Source organism: Trachurus trachurus, assembly GCF_905171665.1.
Source record: "Trachurus trachurus genome assembly, chromosome: 17".
Classification (NCBI taxonomy): Eukaryota; Metazoa; Chordata; class Actinopteri; order Carangiformes; family Carangidae; genus Trachurus; species Trachurus trachurus.
Window position 1 is genome coordinate 24,922,905 of NC_139900.1, and position 17,444 is coordinate 24,940,348.

Here is a 17,444-nt window from a genome sequence, read left to right on the forward strand (position 1 = left end):
GGTAAGTAGGAACATAAAAAAAAAAAAAAATTGCAGCTATGTTTGAAAGTTCAAGTCACCTCTTTTTTCAGTCACTCCCAGTATGAAATGTTCAGTCCACTGAGGAAGTGAAGAGGATCTATCCTACCGCATGGTTGAATGTGTTGGATATGTGTATGTGTGTGTGTGTGTAATGAAGTGATGAAAGGATCCAGGTTCTTGATTCTTTGCGGGCACCATATCTCTAGTTGTCCTCCAGGCTGTGGTTCGCCATCAAAACGTCTCGATCCAGGCTCCAACATCCGGGAAGGTCCAAGGTTCAAAGGATCCAACAGGAAAACCTGACCTATGATGAGTAATGTCAGAACATTCTCTTAATTCTCTCAACTCTCAATCATGAAATACAATATATAAATCATGTTAAATCCACTCAATTCACAGAGAATATTTCTAACTGAATAAACATTGTAATATGACACCACACCCAATAATATCATAGCAACATTCTCAAAATATCAGAGATTAAGTTATTAAAATAACTTCTCCACATCAATAATATAAAAATAACGTCTTCACATAGTAATAAGCATGCAAATATAACATTAATACCAGTAAGAAGACGTACAGTGTGCACCTTCTGCCATGTCTTAGCATAAAATAGTGACTCGGCGTGCTAAAAACGCAGATACTGTGCTAAATCATCAGATTTTACAGTTCAGTGTGCAACAAATTCTCAAAACGTCTCATATTGCACCTTCAAAATGAAGCTAGTGCTAGCTTTAACGCTAGTGATTCACACGAGTGGGTAAGGTCTCTGGTATTAGCACTGATTAGCACTGGCGGTTAGCATTTAGCATGGAAAAAACGATTTCTCACCGATGCGTTTTCTTCTTGGTGGAGATGTCGGGTCCCTCTAGCTTCACTCTCACAGGTCCAGGGCATCACCGGAGTTATCCCGTAGTTTTTAATCACTTTTATCAACTTTTACTAGTGTCTCCGACTCCTCTTCACAAGCTAAGTGTCGTGCTCGATGCGGGGCTGCTCGCTCTCCTGACAACGGCTCCGGAGGAAGTGAACCTTGTTCTGAGCCATAGACTGTAAAAAGAATGGACGTAGCGTCCGTGACGTCACCCATTGGTTTGGGGGAGTCTGTTTTGTGCCGCTACTACGGGGGTTTGAACCGCGCCATGTTGGATTCTACTTGCCATATTTGGAGCGGTGCGGCCGTTGGCCGGCCGAGAGCCCGCCCACTGGCCTCGAAGCAGCGGTCGCCGGACCTGTCACTCAACGGTTCTGCGCCCTGATTGGCCAGAACTTTAACCCTAATAATAGTAAAACGGTAGAGTTTTAAAAAAATTCACCCCCCTCAGAGTGTGTGCGGGGGTAGAAACTATCGATTGAGACCAAAAAAATAAAATGTACCAGGCTGTAAATATGTTTTTTTAAGCTGTGAAATCGGCTATTTTAACATGGGGCTCGATTGGAGTTGCTCCCTTCTGGAGTCGGCCCCCAGCGACACCCGAGGGGATTGCAGCTTTTTGAATGCGGAAGTGAGCTTCACTTCTCAGACCGACAACTGCCCCCTTGGATCTATCCTACCGCATGGTTGAATGTGTTGGATATGTGTATGTGTGTGTGTGTGTGTAATGAAGTGATGAAAGGATCCAGGTTCTTGATTCTTTGCGGGCACCATATCTCTAGTTGTCCTCCAGGCTGTGGTTCGCCATCAAACGTCTCGATCCAGGCTCCAACATCCGGGAAGGTCCAAGGTTCAAAGGATCCAACAGGAAAACCTGACCTATGATGAGTAATGTCAGAACATTCTCTTAATTCTCTCAACTCTCAATCATGAAATACAATATATAAATCATGTTAAATCCACTCAATTCACAGAGAATATTTCTAACTGAATAAACATTGTAATATGACACCACACCCAATAATATCATAGCAACATTCTCAAAATATCAGAGATTAAGTTATTAAAATAACTTCTCCACATCAATAATATAAAAATAACGTCTTCACATAGTAATAAGCATGCAAATATAACATTAATACCAGTAAGAAGACGTACAGTGTGCACCTTCTGCCATGTCTTAGCATAAAATAGTGACTCGGCGTGCTAAAAACGCAGATACTGTGCTAAATCATCAGATTTTACAGTTCAGTGTGCAACAAATTCTCAAAACGTCTCATATTGCACCTTCAAAATGAAGCTAGTGCTAGCTTTAACGCTAGTGATTCACACGAGTGGGTAAGGTCTCTGGTATTAGCACTGATTAGCACTGGCGGTTAGCATTTAGCATGGAAAAAACGATTTCTCACCGATGCGTTTTCTTCTTGGTGGAGATGTCGGGTCCCTCTAGCTTCACTCTCACAGGTCCAGGGCATCACCGGAGTTATCCCGTAGTTTTTAATCACTTTTATCAACTTTTACTAGTGTCTCCGACTCCTCTTCACAAGCTAAGTGTCGTGCTCGATGCGGGGCTGCTCGCTCTCCTGACAACGGCTCCGGAGGAAGTGAACCTTGTTCTGAGCCATAGACTGTAAAAAGAATGGACGTAGCGTCCGTGACGTCACCCATTGGTTTGGGGGAGTCTGTTTTGTGCCGCTACTACGGGGGTTTGAACCGCGCCATGTTGGATTCTACTTGCCATATTTGGAGCGGTGCGGCCGTTGGCCGGCCGAGAGCCCGCCCACTGGCCTCGAAGCAGCGGTCGCCGGACCTGTCACTCAACGGTTCTGCGCCCTGATTGGCCAGAACTTTAACCCTAATAATAGTAAAACGGTAGAGTTTTAAAAAAATTCACCCCCCTCAGAGTGTGTGCGGGGGTAGAAACTATCGATTGAGACCAAAAAAATAAAATGTACCAGGCTGTAAATATGTTTTTTTAAGCTGTGAAATCGGCTATTTTAACATGGGGCTCGATTGGAGTTGCTCCCTTCTGGAGTCGGCCCCCAGCGACACCCGAGGGGATTGCAGCTTTTTGAATGCGGGAGTGAGCTTCACTTCTCAGACCGACAACTGCCCCCTTGGATCTATCCTACCGCATGGTTGAATGTGTTGGATATGTGTATGTGTGTGTGTGTGTGTAATGAAGTGATGAAAGGATCCAGGTTCTTGATTCTTTGCGGGCACCATATCTCTAGTTGTCCTCCAGGCTGTGGTTCGCCATCAAACGTCTCGATCCAGGCTCCAACATCCGGGAAGGTCCAAGGTTCAAAGGATCCAACAGGAAAACCTGACCTATGATGAGTAATGTCAGAACATTCTCTTAATTCTCTCAACTCTCAATCATGAAATACAATATATAAATCATGTTAAATCCACTCAATTCACAGAGAATATTTCTAACTGAATAAACATTGTAATATGACACCACACCCAATAATATCATAGCAACATTCTCAAAATATCAGAGATTAAGTTATTAAAATAACTTCTCCACATCAATAATATAAAAATAACGTCTTCACATAGTAATAAGCATGCAAATATAACATTAATACCAGTAAGAAGACGTACAGTGTGCACCTTCTGCCATGTCTTAGCATAAAATAGTGACTCGGCGTGCTAAAAACGCAGATACTGTGCTAAATCATCAGATTTTACAGTTCAGTGTGCAACAAATTCTCAAAACGTCTCATATTGCACCTTCAAAATGAAGCTAGTGCTAGCTTTAACGCTAGTGATTCACACGAGTGGGTAAGGTCTCTGGTATTAGCACTGATTAGCACTGGCGGTTAGCATTTAGCATGGAAAAAACGATTTCTCACCGATGCGTTTTCTTCTTGGTGGAGATGTCGGGTCCCTCTAGCTTCACTCTCACAGGTCCAGGGCATCACCGGAGTTATCCCGTAGTTTTTAATCACTTTTATCAACTTTTACTAGTGTCTCCGACTCCTCTTCACAAGCTAAGTGTCGTGCTCGATGCGGGGCTGCTCGCTCTCCTGACAACGGCTCCGGAGGAAGTGAACCTTGTTCTGAGCAGGTCAAGGGGCGGGAGCTTCTTCCCGATTGGCTGACAGCTCATCTCCAGCCAATCTCTTTCAAAATAAACGTATACAAAAATATTTTATCACTGTTCAATTTCTTTTTATAGGTAAGTATCTGTTTTTAATTATTAACATAACTTAGTATTTATTAATTAACTTTTTAAATATGAATTCAGCTGTTTTAATATGCAATCAACTAATTTTTAATACAGACTTTTAACCTTGGTTACAACAGACATTATAACATTAAAACAATGTGCTTAAAGGGATATTTCAACATTTTGGCAGATTTGCCCGTTAATCCCTAGTCTTAGGGATAGGGTTCGTTACTTTTACTGTAATTGACGGTAACCTACAAGCTGTTTTTAGATCGGCGGGGCAGAGACATGAGCTGCTCAGCTACCGCTACGTAGACTATCAAACACACAATCCAACAACTCTACAACGCTCTTGTGGATGATTGTTAAGTGTTAATTAAGTGTATTGTTTCATGTGATTTCATGCGTGTAAGGTTGTAGCCTATCTTTTTTTTTTTTGCCAAACACACAGCACAAAATTTAATAAACGGGTTTAGATGCATAGGCTAATACCACTTTCCAAAATGTCCTGAAGTAGGCTACAAGCATAAATAACTTCACTTTATAATTAAACTCAAATGTAACTTAAAATACACTCAAACTTAATATTACAGTGTTGATATTAAAATGTATACTTTCAAAATATGTTATCATTGTATTTTACAATGACAATTTTAGCATACATTTTAAAATATATCAAAAGTATGTGTGAAAACAAATTTCAAATAAGTACACTTTAAAAATTACACATAAATTTCACTTTAAGTATATTTTAGTTTAATATATTTCTATAAAGTGTAATATAGTATAATTATTTTCAAGTGTGTTAAAAGTGTTAGCGTGAAAGTGTGATGTTAGTGTAATTTTTATATATTTATATAAAGTACAATTTGTATAATTACATTTTCAATATACTATTCAAAATACGAATATACTTGAAATACAATAAAGTACACTTTTTTTTCACCAGGGTAGATCCAGCCGAGAGCCGTGTATATCTGTATAATGCGAGTCTATATAGGGCAGTGGAATGCAGCCTCTAAATAACACATTATCTGCTGCGAAACTCGTTCATTTCACCAATATTTTGTTATGATACGCTAGTGCTGTGATGTCATCATCCAGGTAGCAGAGTCCAGATATCATCTAGGTCAACCTACAGACCCCGGATGTTGATAACAGGTCACCCTGGACTCAGAGAGGAATAGCACTAGTGCAGAGGTCGGCAACCTGCGGCTCTGGAGATTGAGGTGCTGCTCATGTGACAAAATGTAAAACTTGTTTCAATTTTGTTGACTGATGAGATTGGGGTTAAATAGGAAGAACAAATGGCGCATTTCCACTAGCACGGTTCGGCTCGGTACGGCACGGCTCGGCGCGCTATTGCGTGTTTCCACTAGCACGCAGTACCTGCAACCGGGTACATTTTTGGTATCACCTCAGCCCTGGTTCCAAGCGAGCCGAAGCGTTACTAAAACGTGACGTCAGCCGACTGCCTTCCACTGATTGGCCGATGAGTGTCGTCACTGGAAGCGACGACCGACAACAGAAATGTTCCTGCTGAAGCCTGAAGCCTGTTATTATCAGATAATTTCTAATGTTGAGACTGGCTCTGTTATTACGTGACTTTATTCAGTTTTAATATTTTTTCATGCGAGAAAGTAACTGTTTAGATCCCCATGTGCGGTTAGTTTATCCAAACGCCGGCTGTTTAGAAGTTTGCCCCGATGTTTTTCGGAGAAGTGAAGCTCCAGGTCCGAGCAGCGACCGCGACATCACAGAGGCAGCAGCCCGGCTCCTGACGTGCTCCGCCGGCCAGCCTACCATCGTCACCCCGAGGAGAAAACGACCGCTAATTAACTTACCCGATGGCTTTTAGAGGTTTACCACCGGCTGGTTAAACTCTTAAATGTTGGTCTCATTGATGAAATCTAACAATTGTGGCTGTAGCAGCAGTTTGTTTGTGGTTAGAAAGAAGAGCAGCACTGCCTTGGGGTCTGAACGCACAGAAAACACCACATTTACATCAATAAATAAATGTTTTACAATGAACCAGGCCGATCTCAGAGCTGGCCAGACTCTCCGGTAAGGCATATTGAACGTTAAATGCTGTTAACGGGACGAGAGCAGTCAAAACGGCGGTTCAAAGCTAGCTACAGCGAGGGTAGGTTCACTTCCTGTTTACAAAGTAAAAGCACCAGTTCTATCGTAATGGCTTTCCTTATGATAAAAGGCAACGGGTATTTTATTTTGTGAAAATAACCGGAAGTGCGTTGCTCACTACGGCTAGCTTTAGTGACGCCGACTTCGTCGAAACAAAATTGTAAACAGCTGGTATTTTGTCAGATTTTCAACATGTTGGGGATCTAAACGACTACTTTCTCGCCTGAAAATGATTCAAATGTTGCTAAAGTTATATATTAATAATAATAATAATAATAAATTTTATTTAGAAGCGCCTTTCATGCCACTCAAGGACACTTTACAGCAGTTAAAATCATCAAAAACACAGAATAAATCATCAATAAACAATACCAAAACAAAACACACAGCACGGAATAAACAACATTAAAAGCACAGAATAAACAACAATAAACACATCAGTAATAATGAAAAGAACAAATAAATAAAACTGTGCAGAATAAAAGGGAAGTGTTAGGGTGAGGGGTGGTGGGGTGGATAGGCAATTTGAAACAGGTGGGTTTTGATTTTTGTTTTGAAAAGAGGGAGAGAGTCAATGTTACGGATGTGAGATGGTAAAGAGTTCCAGAGTCGGGGAGCAGAGCGACTGAAAGCTCTGCTCCCCATGGTGCTGAGGAGAGCAGGGGGGACAGTGAGGTGGAGAGAGGAGGAAGATCTGAGGGATCGTGCTGGAGTGGCAATGTGGAGAAGATCAGACAAGTATGAAGGGGCGAGGTTGTGGATAGCTTTGAAAGTATACAGAAGGATTTTGAATTGGATTCGTAATGTGACCGGGAGCCAGTGAAGTTGCTGTAGGATGGGAGTGATATGGTGGGAAGAAGGGGTTTTGGTGATGATACGTGCAGCGGAGTTTTGAACCAGTTGAAGCTTATGGAGAGACTTGTGAGGGAGACCGAAGAGGAGAGAGTTGCAATAATCAAGACGGGAGGTGACGAGGCTGTGGACAAGGATGGAGGCGGTGTTGGGAGTGAGGGAGGGACGGAGTCGATTGATATTACGTAGATGAAAGTAGGCAGCCCGAGTGGTGTTATTGATGTGAGATTTGAATGATAGAGTGCTGTCAAGGATGACACCCAGACTCTTAACCTGAGGGGAGGGGGAAACTGAGGAACTGTCGATAAGAAGGGGGAAACGGTCAATTTTGGATAGTGTAGATTTGGTGCCAACAAGAAGGATTTCTGTTTTATCACTGTTTAATTTGAGGAAGTTGGAAGTGAACCAGGATTTGATTTCGGTTAAGCAGGTGATGAGGGAAGAGGGTGGGAGTGCGGAGTTTGGTTTACTGGAAAGGTAGAGCTGGGTGTCATCCGCGTAGCAGTGGTAATGGATGTTGTATTTACGGAAGATGGTGCCAAGGGGGAGGAGATAAGTGATGAAGAGAAGGGGCCCCAGGACAGAGCCCTGGGGCACACCTGTAGTGACTGGGGAGGGGTCAGACTTAAAGGATTTGAGCTGGATGAACTGAGTGCGGCCTGAGAGATAGGAGTGGAACCAGTGAAGGGGGGTGTGGGTGATGCCGATGGAGGAGAGTCTATGAAGGAGGATGGGGTGGGAAATGGTGTCAAAAGCTGCACTTAGGTCGAGGAGGATGAGGATGGAAAGTGAACCGGAATCAGCTGCAGTGAGAAGATCGTTGGTGATTTTTATGAGTGCAGTTTCGGTGCTGTGGCGGGGGCGGAAACCAGATTGAAAAGGGTCATAGAGGGAGTTTTGAGTTAAGTGGGTGTGTAATTGGGTGGCGACTATTTTTTCAAGGATTTTGGATATGAAAGGTAGGTTGGAGATGGGGCGGAGATTATTGTAGTTGTTGGGGTCTAAGCCAGGTTTTTTCAGAATAGGGGTGATAGCTGCAGTTTTGAGGGGTGAGGGAACAGTTCCAGTGGTGAGTGAAGAGTGAATGATGGCAGATATGAGGGGAAGCACAGAGGGGAGACAAGATTTGACAAGGGTGGTGGGAAGGGGGTCAAGCTGACAGGTAGAGGGTTTGGATTTACGGATGAGGTCATAGATTTGAAGGTCAGTGGGAGGTTGGAAACTAGAGAAGTGCTGACAGTGTGGCAGAGGTGCTGGTGGGAGGAGAGGAAGTGCAGGTGGGAGAGAGGGAAGTGAGTCTGAATCTAAGTGTTGGTGAATGATGGAGATTTTGTCATTGAAAAACTGCATTAGGGAGTTACAGGTGTCAGTTGAATACAGGTGGGGAGGTAAGGAGTCAGGTGGCTGGAGAGTTCTGTTGAGCAGTGTGAACAGTGATCTGGTGTTTCCTTCATTGGAGATTATCTGAGCGGAGTAGTGATTTGTTTTGGCTTGGATGATTGAGTCCTTGTAATGGCGTATGTGGGTTATGTACATTTCTTTGTGAATGGTGAGTCCAGTTTTCTTATAGAGTCGTTCCAGTTGGCGGCCTTTAGTTTTCATGGAGCGGAGATGAGGGGTATACCAGGGGGCAGTTGTGGAGAAGGAGACAGAGCGTGTTTTGAGTGGAGCGAGGGAGTTGAGGATGTTGTTTAGACTTGTGTTGTAGAGGGTTATCATTTCGTCAGAGGTGGTAGAACAGTCCGGGATCAGAATAGTGTCATATTTACAGAGTTTAGAGCGTTGCTCGGCGCCGTGTAAATGACGTCACGGCGGCACTAGTGATACTCAGTTGTAATGGAAACACAACCAAACCGAGCCGAGCCGTGCCGTGCCGAGCCGTATCGAGCCGAGCAGTGCTAGTGGAAATGCGCCAAAAGATCACTATGTGTGTGGTGTAGAAAAGGTTCTGCAGACCAACGTGAAAACATCATTAGTAAAGCAGGGTGGAGGGAGCATCCTGATCCAGGTCCAGATTATAGATGATAGATTATATATTATATTATGTGATATCCAGTTTCTGCCTTTGTGAATGTGAATCTTTCAAAAAGCTTTCACCTTCACAGTGTTCAAAAGAGTAACAGCAGTTGAAAAGTTCAAATGAACACGTTTGGAGCATGACAGGTGGTGTTGATGAGGGGCCGGTCCTCTGACAGAGCTATGTCTGAGGAACGCTTTGGAGCTACTGGGCTGTGTGGAGGTGAATTCTGCCATTTTCTCTCTGTAGCTGTGAGCCACACCTCTCCATCATCTGACCAGCTAATCCCCACAGGTTCATTAGCAGCTCTTCCCTCCTGACTCTTAAATGTCACACAGAGAGCAGATGGACGGATGGAGAGGAAAGGAGAGACAAATACTTGATACGGAGCAGAAGAGCTCTTTCAAATCATATATATATATATATACAGTATATATATATGTATGTATATTCATGTGATTGATCAGCTGATCAGCTTGAGTTGGCTGCCTGAAGTAGCTCCACAGGCTTTGCATCATATATATAATCCTGCATGACCACAGACTAGTATTTGTCTGCATTATAAAACACATTAAGAAATTGCTTTTATGTTGCATCAGTGTAATTGTGTTATATTGCGTTTTGTAGAGAGCTGGTTGATTTTCACAGACTCAAAACGGACAAACATAAAGGCAGAAACACTGTGATTGTTGACTTTGAGATAATTCTAGGTTTCCACAAGTTGGTTTTTAACCCATGGTGAAATAAAAGGAAACCAGCAGTTGCCAGAAAGTAAAACAATCAAAAGATAAGATAAAAAGAAAAAAAAAATTAACATCCATTTGTAGGGTTCTCTAAAAACCTCTAAAAATGTGTATAAATATTCATTCTTTATTTTACTGAGTTTCTATAATCTTAGTCATGTTAAAAATATGCAGATTATCCCTTTATATTGCTTCTAGAACACAGAGTAAAGTAGGACTTCATTTCCCAGAATCCTCTGGTTTTTCTCGTTTTTGCAATAGTCCTATTAAAATAAATGTTGTTCATATATTAACTCTGTATTTCATGTATTATATTGTTTAAAAATATTCTATGGTCTTTAAAAAAAAATGATAAAGGTTAACTTTTCCTGTTTAATAAAAAAGAGACTAGAACATTCTCCGGGAGGAAGTATCCCACAGTTCACCGGGACAGTAAAGGAGCTGCCTGCGATTTTCCTCAGCAGAGAGAAAGAAGTCGCTGTTTGGAGACTTACCGTGCGTTCACACCAAACGCGATGGACGCGATGCCATCGCCCGTAACGCGAGCATCGCGTCGCTTGACATATTTGTCACATTTTTCACCATCGCTTCATCGCTTCATCGCGCTATGATGCAACCACCTCCCGCTGCTTTCATTCTCTCCTCAACCATGGCTGAGAAATAATAATAAATATAAATACATATGAAATATTCACAAGGAGGAAGCTGTAGGTCTTCTGACCCTCTGCAGGCATTATCTTTTTTTATTACGACCGCGGTAAAAGTACGACGTCGTGTCATAAAGCTCCGGGAAACGGCCATGGATGTATATTATTGATCTGAGGAAAACACACACAGCCCCTGGGTTGTTTTTTTTTTTTTACACAGCCACAGGTTCTCTGACGGAGGTCTGGTGAGCGAGACTACAGCCACAGTAATCTTCTCCACCATGTTTTGAAATGTGTGTCTGCAGCTGTGTCAGTGACGTGGTTGAATATCAACACTGATTGGATGTCGCGGCACAGCGTCACGCGATGTCGCTTGAAAAGTTCAAATTTTTCAACTTCAAGCGATGGACGCGATGATGCGATGGCCGCGATGGACGCGTCATCGCGTCGCTCGTATCGCCCGAAACGCGCCGCCCGACGCGCCATCGCGTGTCATCGCGCCATTTACATTGACTTTTAATGGAAAGTTGTGGCGTTCATCGCGTCTATCGCGTTTGGTGTGAACGCACCGTCAGACTAAAGGTTGGCCCAGATATTGCACTGCCAGAGAGACTTTAACCGGTCAGAATATTCTTTTCACGTATCTCAGTCGAGTGTGTTTACTTTACACGACAGTGAAGTTTTACGAGCCGCGACAGCGTGGTCTCCGCCATTATCGAGAGTCGGCGGGGAGCTGTCTGGACATCGCTCTGCGGCCTGGCTGGCTGCACCGCCATGTTGCTTCTACACTGAGAGGTTGCGTGAGTACTTGACATTGGAACGATACCGAGTGCAGGATACAGGCACGGGACTGTGTTAAAACAGACTGTGACTGTCCCGGTTTCAAAGTTAACTCTTCTTCTCATAACTGGATAAAACTTCACGTGCACCAACACTTCAAATGGGCCCCAACGGTTAGGAAAATTATCCAAGCGCTTGGGTTAGACTTTTTCTGGTATCATTATCATTCATGTGAACTGGAAAAATACTGTGGTACAAGTGTGGGTACATTTACTGTGTTTTGAGTGTACAAAAGCACCAGGTTGATATTTCTTTGCATTTGGGTTATTGAAATCACATTTTGAACAGTTAAAAGGTGTGAATACAGTAAGTGATTTGGTTTATAAATAAGCTAAAAACCTCATTCATAGGTTTATTGTTTTCATAAAAAGATTGGGTTGAGCTCAAACTAAAACAAATTCATTTCAGTTAAGTGAGGTAACTGAAAGGGTTAAAAACACTCTTTTGATTCATTATTGGTTGGTTGAAGTAAACTAAAAACTGTTCTATTGATTTAAAGGGTGTTTTTGTTTGTTATTTTCTATTTGCTGAAGCCTTGCTAAATTTAAAGGTATAATTCCAAAGAAAATCTAAGAGGGTTTAATAAAATAAATGTTTGTGTATTACCTTTTACATATTGTGGTTTAACATTCTTTTAAGAGTCATTTGTATTTCTGAGGGCTTACATACATCTTTGCTAACACCTAGCATAGTAAGTTTTCAGTGGAGGCACCGCGCTAGTTATTTCCTTTTTCCCACTCTAATGATAAATTCCCTTGTTTAATTCAGAACCACAGCGAATTCACTATCTTTAGCTGAGAACCTAGGACCTGTTTTATTTTATTGGGTGTGACCACAGTGTAGATTATAAACACTAAGGGAAAAAGGGGTTACACATGCTTTTTGAAATGCCCTACAGTAATGCACATGTGATCCACATGTAAAGTTCTCAATACACTCTGATTATCAAGCAGCTCTAAATTGTGTACTAATCCACAGATACATGCACACAGACTGTATTCAGCCTCCTGTGTGGACTTCAGGAACCTGCTGCACAATTAGGTTTCAGTATGATGTCTGTAGGAGGTGTATTATGAACAAAGTGAAGACAGAGTCTAAATTCAGAAATGAAGCATTCTACTCCTCAGTCTAGTAGCCATAAATGCTCACAGACTACAGATGACTCATCATCACTGATGTGTGTGCCAGATGAAGATTATGTAGTTGTTTTCAAGATGTACTCATTGAAATTATTAGTGTTTGGTATTACTATTTTCACACACTCACAAAAATGTGTATCAAAGTTTGGAGCCCTGTAACACATGTCAGTACTGTTCATTATCAGACACACATCACCCAATCATTCTCAGAAGATCAGTGATTGGGACGTCCCAAGTTATAGTATCACAGTTGGTAAAAAGTACTCATTGAAACCTTTGGAGCTCCATCAGCCATCCATACATGTTGAATTGGAGGATCAGAAAAGGTATCTCAATGGAAGGAATGTAGGTCAAAGGTCAAATAATTGTTTCTCTGGAAGGACACAAGTAAAGAGGAAATATTAAACTCAGCACAACAAATCAAAGCAGTCCCATTATGAACTTTGGGTAATACTTTACAATAAAGGCCCCTTAATTAATGTTAGTAACATTAATTAACTATTTACAGCTATATTAAAGCAGAAGTAAGTGGTCCGGTCGTTTTGGCTAATGCTGCGTTCCAGGCAGGCTTTTGAAATCTTAAATTAAAGCTTCAAGTCACAACTTACGACTTTGTAGCGTTCCAGGCAACCCACTCGTGTTTTTCTGACCTGTTTTACCGGTGAAAGTCACTATAACGGCCACTCGTAACTTCCGACCGGTGAACTCGTACCAGATCGAACTGGTACGACTTCACGGTCGGAAAAATACGAGTTTCCTTGAACGCACCATAACAGTCCTCGTCCCTACGTCACCACATTCACGGCGTCCCTTGGCTGCACACACAGCCCTGCATGCCGTTCTCTCTCCTCATTGGATAAAAACTGTAGGATACGATAAATGTTTTCTCCTCGGCTCAGAGCAGAGCAGAGGGACTGAGAGACCCGTGTTTCAGACCAAACACTCTATGTAAGTGATTGCTGTCGGAAGATATAACTATTTAAGACTTATATTAACACAAATATATCACTTCCTTCTGCTTTAACAATCATTATTATGTATTACTTAGGATTAGAAAACACATTAATTAATATAGCCTAATTAATAAGCAGTTAAGTTGTTTACTACTCAAAGTTAGTTAATAAATTATATAAAGTAATAATAAAAGTTGAATAATGTAATTAGTTATCATTATGTATGCATTACTCAGCATTAATTAACACATTAGTTTATATATTAATACGTAATAATGTACTAACTAACGTTAATTAAGGGACCCTTATTGTAAAGTGTTACTGAACTTTGTAAGAAGGAACATCTAGAAAATTCTCTGAGACAAACTCATACGAACTAAAACGCTTCTTGCCTCAAACTGCTGCCCCAGCACATGAAGGTGGAAATCAGTTCCCAGGTGAGCTTGATCAGGTAAACGAGGGGTGGTAAGAGTGAAAACAATCAGTCAATCAGTGATAAGGAAGTGAGGTCTATAAAGAAAGGAAGGAAAGAAGAATAGGGCTCGTATATGTACAGTACCACTTTGCTTCAGGGTTGTATGCTTTGTCCTTTTCTCACCATCAGGAACACAGTCTATTTACAGTTACTCAAATGTCATCTCAAGTGACTCATGCTATGACATGTGATTGTGTTCACCATTATGCATCACATTTCACAATGTGAATTAGTGGATGAAAATGTGAGGGGGGGATAAAAACCAAACCATTTCAAAATTCACTGGTCATTGATCATTAAATGCCTTGTATTTCAATGTATGTGTTTGTAAAATCAAATATCCAAAAGATGCACGGCCCCTCCAGCAGTCTTCATGTGAGGGGGGTGGGGGTCTGCAGTACACCAGGCCCTGCCAATTTCCTGACAGCATTTGGACTGTCAGAAGAGATGACAACAGCAAATGCTCCTTCACACAGAGTGACAACAGGCCAGAGAAGAAGCTGTGATCTCTCTGTTTCTCTTTCTGTCTGTCTTCTTTCTTTTGTCTCTCAATTTTACTTTTATCCATTCTCTCTGAAGACAATCTAAGCCAGGCTGTCAGGTTGATTTTCTGTCATCCATCCATCCTGAGTAGTTTGACACTGTCATGACACCTGCCAATCACTTTCTCTGCACCTACCTGACCATGTGTGAATGAGTTATTGTGAAATGTCCGCTCTCAAATCAAGTCAAATGGATGTGTCTCACACACCCTGACCCCTGCACTGCATATTATTCAACAGCTGGTCAGCTCATATGGAGCGTAAACAGCACATGTATCATGAAGGACATGACCGTACAATTACACAGACTTTTCTACTATGTATAAGTTTGGGTAAACCCCAAACCATGTTTGCTACAATGATAATGAACTAAAGATCAATGGGAAACGGTTTCATTTAATCTTAACACAGACGTCTTATGGTGAGCAAAGCTTTTGTTTCAGAGTTTTAAGTTGAATGGGATGGAAAATGTCTCAACTCATAAAACATTGAAACTGCATCTGATTTCACCATCATTGTGAGTTTATCCTCCTCAACTTGGAGTCCTTTAGTCCCCTCCTCCTCCTCTTCTTTATCTTCATCATCAGCATCATCATCTTCTTCTTAAAGTATTCTAGTTAGTGTCTGGAACCATACCAAAGTCTTAGTTAGTTATATGTTTTTAGCGTATAAGCGCTGAATAATCACTTTGTTAATGGAAGAAGAATTGTCTAGAACAACATTTGTATTGTATTCTTATTCTCATCCTCATTATTGGTGTTTTCCCAGAACAATACTATCATTGTCCTTAAAGGGACATTGTGTAACTTCTTCTGTTATCTATTCACGAAAATCAAATATTTGGTTCAAAAGTGTGTTTTTCATTAATCAGTAATCCCCCCCATCAACAAACTGAAGTGTTCCTTTCAGCTCTGAATGAGCCGTTCATATCATTCATATCTACATGGAGCGGGTAAGCTCGGTGCTGGCTGCCATGTGGTGTCGCCATGTTTTTACGTTCATGGCAGCGTGACGGTAGGAAACCACGGAAACTCAGCGGAGACACCGGAGCTCAGGTCGAGGTGGCGTCTGTGAAAAGTCATGACAAACCAGATGTCATTTTAGCCACAGAAGTCGAGAAAAAGCCGGTAAAACGTGGGTCAGGTAAACAATACCACATCACCATGACAACATATTGTCACGTGTATTGTTTTGCCTCGTGCTGACGGACCATTTGTTTACATAGGCCGCGTTCAGACTGCCAGCAAAAATCCTATTTTTAGCCCATCCAGATTGGAACCGGATGACTCTTTTGAAGTCTGAACAGTCCCAAATCACATGAAATCCGATTTTTGCAAAACGGATCGAAACCACCTCCGGGAGGTAGTTTCAAATCGCATTTGGACAGATGCGTCTCAGTCTGAACAGCTCCAAACACTCCGATCGGTTTTGACTGTCCGTGACGTCACTCTCCGCGGCGCTGTCACTGTGTTACAGGTCCCGTATGGTCCCGTGAGCTCCAGTTAAATATCAATTTCCTTCTTGTTACTTTTCTTTTATGCAAACTTCCGTGTTGTCGGCGACAGGAGTGACAGCGACAGCGCGCTCCCAGCTCTGGGGTGCTGGAGTCAGTGTTGCCAACTCCTCAGTAAGCAAAGTCGCTATTGGCTGTTGTAAAAGTCGCTAAAAGTCGCTAAATGACGTCATTATCTCAGCGGGGGGGGGGGGGGGGGGGGGGTGCCGGCGGCCAGCGGCCAGCGGCCAGCAGCGCTCTTTATGTCTGTGGCGTGGAGCAGTGCGTCTCTGAATGCAGCGGAGGCAGCTCCGTGACACTACTGTGTGTAGGCTGACTACCTGTGAGTGCCCGCGGCAGCGCCGCTGCTCGTTGAAAACAGCTGTGATAACGTGATTTCAGGTCCAGAAACGTTTGTAATATCACGGGAAAAAGTCGCTAGATTTGTCGCTAGTCGCTTTTGACAAAAAAAAGTCACCAAGAGGGGTTGGAAAGTCGCCAGATTTAGCGACAAAGTCGCCAAGTTGGCAACACTGGCTGGAGTTTCCCGTCTCTGTGGCTACACACACACACACACACACACACACCAGTCTCTGGTACACGTAGCCTACACACACACACACACACACCAGGCGGGTTGAGGTTGAAACTAGCGGGGCAGTGCGGCTGCAGCACTGGGCAGATCACCGTGCTGCAGCGAGAGAAGCCGCCGCGTCCGGGAGGCATCGCCTGTCACATTCGGCGTAGCCTCTGCTCCAACGTCGTTGCTATAGCAACCTGTCAGATGCGTCAATAATGTGGCCCAGTCTGAACGGAGCCAAATGCGATTTGGACACTTGCTAAAAACAGTGTGGACAGTCAGCCCTAAAAATCTTAATGAGAAGGAATCAGATTTGAATCAGATTTGCCTGCAGGCTTGTTTATACCGTTACGTACAGTGGCTGTCGTCCGTCTGCCGTCTGCCCAATTTCATGTGAATGCAGCATGAAAAATACGATTGAGTTGCTTATGATATACAACAGCAAAGCTAGATGGGAGTAATTCCTACACAATGTACCTAAGTGTTAGTATTTATACCACCAATAGAATGCAATACTATGTAGGGACAACAGTACACACATGACACTATTTTTGTAGGTTTCTTTTGTTTTTAGAGTTTCTCCCATCAGTCTGGGGCCAGAAGAGAAAGGAGCTTTGATTGAGATGAGCAATCACAACAGCACAATTGTTTTGCAGGAGTGTAGGGTGTGACGCTATAGGCCTCAAGGGAGGAAGGAGCATTTCACTTCACTGCCATCTGGGCCAGCAACACAGTTTTGAATTGGATGTGAGCAGGAAGCAGGAAGCCGACGTAGCAGATGAGCAACAGAGGAGCAGATACAGTAGATAACAAGAACCTGGATTCAACTCCTCCCTAGCGAGGAAGGCATGAATCCACTTAATGATGCACAAGAGGAAAGTAGAGGAAGAAGTCGCAGCTGCAATGTCTGACTACAACAGGAGTTCATCATGCAGGGTCACACCCA